The sequence below is a fragment of the Bombina bombina genome, chromosome 6 (assembly GCF_027579735.1).
Source record: "Bombina bombina isolate aBomBom1 chromosome 6, aBomBom1.pri, whole genome shotgun sequence".
Taxonomy (NCBI): domain Eukaryota; kingdom Metazoa; phylum Chordata; class Amphibia; order Anura; family Bombinatoridae; genus Bombina; species Bombina bombina.
Window position 1 is genome coordinate 845,694,180 of NC_069504.1, and position 3,464 is coordinate 845,697,643.

Genomic DNA, 3,464 nt, shown 5'->3' on the forward strand with positions numbered 1-3,464 from the left:
CAGAACTCTAAATCTAGCGGTAAGCTAGCTACAATATAACTAATAGTTATATTGTAGGTATCTTAGGTTTTATTTTTATTTCACAGGTAAGTTTGTATTTATTTTAACTAGGTATAATCTGAGTTAAATCTGTTTTGTTGGTTGTAATTATTTTCATTGTAACTAGGTTATTAACTATTTACTAGCTACCTAGTTAAACCTAAGCTGCCTTACACTAAAACCTAACATTACAAAAAATAAAAAAAACACTAAAATTACTAAAAAATAAAAAAACCTACCATTACACAAAATAACAAACGAAATTATCTAAAACAATAAAAATTATTCCTATTCTAATACCCTTAAACCCCCCACACCCCAAAATAAAAAGGCTTACTCTAGAAAAAACTACCAAGGGCCCTTAAAAGTTAACAGCTCTTTTGCTACAAAACAAACAGCTAATAGAATTTCAGAATCTCTCATCCTATTGGCTGTTTTAAACAGCCAATAGGATTTCAGTAGCTCTAATCCTATTGGCTGATTTGAATTTCCAAAATCAAATCAGCCAGTGGGAATGTAAGGGACACCATTTTGAATTGCGTACCTTGCATTGAAGATTTAGTATACAGCGGCGACCGTATGAAGAGGATACTCCGCGCCGGATGTCTTCAGGATGGACCAGCTCCGCGCCGCCGGGATGAAGATAGAAGATGCCACCTGGATGAAGATAGAAGAGGCCGCTTGGATGAAGACTTCTTGCCGCCTGGATGAGGACTTTGCCGCGTGGATGAAGATAGAAGAGGCCTCCTGGATGAAGACTTCTCTCCGCCTGAATGAGGACTTTGCCGCCTGTATGAAGATCGTTCAAGCGGGACTTTAAAAACTGTAAGTGGATCTTTGGGGGTTAGTGATAATTTTTTTTAATTTTTTTTGGGGTGTTTTTTAGTTTAGGTTTTGGGCTTTTCATAAAAGAGCTAAATGCCCTTTTTAGGGCAATACAAAAAAGCTAAATGCCCTTTTAAGGGCAATGCCCATACAAATGCCCTTTTCAGGGCAATTGTTGGCTTAGGTTTTTTTTAGATAGTTTTTTTATTTTGGGGGTTGGGGGGTTTGTAATGTTAGTGGGACTTTGTATTTTTTTCAGGTAAAAGAGCTGTTTAACTTAGGGCAATACCCTAAAAAATGCCCTTTTAAGGGCTATTGGTAGTTTATTGTAGATTAGTTTTTTATTTTGGGGTGTTTTTTTTTTTAAAATGGGTATTAGAATAGGAATAATTTTATTATTAGATTAGGGCTTGGGCATTTCATAAAAGAGCTGAATGCCCTTTTAAGGGCAGGAAAAAGAGCTAAATGCCCTTTTCAGGGCAATGGGTAGATTAGGTTTTACATTAGTTTTTTGTGAATTTGGGGGGTAAGGGGTTGTATACTGTTTGTTTTGTAGCAAAAGAGCTGTTAAGCCCTACAAAAAGCCCTTTTAAGGGTCCACAAAAGGCCCTTTTAAGGACCCTTGGTAGTTTATTTTAGATTATGCTTTTTTATTTTGGGGTGTTTTTTTTATTTTTTAAAGGGTATTGGAATAGGAATAATTTTTATTGTTTTAGATCATTTTGTTTGTTATTTTGTGTAATGGTAGTTTTTTTATTTTTAGTAATTTTAGCGTTTATTTTTTGTAATGGTAGTTTTTTTTATTGTTTGTAATGTTAGGTTTTAGTGTAAGGCATCTTAGGTTTTATTTCATAAATAAGTTTGTATTTATTTTAACTAGGTAGTTAGTAAATAGTTAATAACTATTTACAAACTAGTCTACCTAGTTAAAATAAATACAAAACTTACCTGTGAAATAAAAATAAAACCTAAGCTAGCTACAATATAACTATTAGTTATATTGTAGCTAGCTTAGGTTTTATTTCACTGTTAAGTATGTATTTAGTTTTAAATAGGTATTATTTAGTTAATAATTGTAACTTTAATTTAGCTCTATTTTAATTATGTTAAAGTTAGGGGGTGTTAGGATTAGGGTTAGCTTTAGGGTTAGGTTTAGGGGTTACTAGTTTAAATTAGTTTATTGCGATGTGGGGCGCTTTCAGTTTGGGGGTTAATAGGTTTATTTAGTATAGTTCATTGTGGGGGGCTTGCGGTTTAGAGGTTAATAGGTTTATTATAATGGCGGCAAAATTAAGGGTTAATAACTTTAGTATAGTGGGGGCAATTTGGGCGGACGGCAGATTAGGGGCTAATAATATTTAAATAGTGTTTTCGATGCAGGAGGGCGGCGGTTTAGGGGTTAATAACTTCAGTATAGTGGCGGCAATGTTTGAGAGTGGTAGAATAGAGGTTAATCATTTTTAATAGTGGCAGCGATTTCGGGAGCGTCAGATCAGGGATTAAAAACTTTAATATAGTAATTGCGATGCAGGAGGGCCTCGATTTAGGGGTTAATAGGTAGTTTATGGGTGTTTAGTTATGAGTTTTATGTAACAGTTTTGTAGCGTAAAACTAATAACTACTACTCTCAGATTGCAAAACGGATCTTGTCGTTATAGGGTGTAACGCAAGCTTTTTAGCCTCACCGCAAAACTCGTAATGGCAGGGCTATGGAAGTCCCATGAAAAAACATCATTTTTACGAGTATGGGACTGACATTGCGTTACAGGCTAAAAGGCTTGCGGTACAGCTATACTGACAAGACTTGTAATGGCTGCAGTGCTGTTTTAACGCTGAAATTACCATTAAAACACGAACGCAAAACTTGTAATCTAGGTGATTGTTTGCCTGTTCTAAGGCAATTTACCACCTGGGTGCAACTTCTTTTAGCCTAGTAATGCTTTTCACAGAGTAGAACTTTCCTGTAGTATATCAGTCTGATCCCGCCTATTACGGTCAGTCCAGCGCCGAAATACCAGGCAATTCCTCTCTGAACAAGAAACACAGCAACCCCAGACGATCGTTTCGGCCTAAATGTGACTATTTTTATGTTTTTGCCTCGTCAGAAGCAGCGTTTGGTAAAAAAGGTCCTTCAGGCAGTTGTCCCAGTTTGATAATTTTGCCTTTATTTTGAATTTTTGTCATAAAAGACATAAATTGGGTTATGGATTTAATTTCTCAGCAAGAAAAGCTGTTTTTATTTTATTCCTCTCTTTCGTGTAACTCTGGCACTTCCACATCTTGGGTATTATATACCATACGTAACAGCTTGTGGACTCTCGCCACCTATATGACAGAAAACATAATTTATATCTTACCCGATAAATTCATTTCTTTCATGGTGGGGAGAGTCCACGAGGCCCCACCCATTTGGGGCTGTTTTTTGTTTAAAGCACATCTTTTTTCCTGCTCCTCATTTTTGGCTTTTACTCCCTTTAAACACCTCACCACTTGGCTATTTGTAAAACTGAGGTATGAGTGTGCACTGTGGAAAATACTATATATATATATATATATATATATATATATATATATATATATATATATATACACAAACAAAA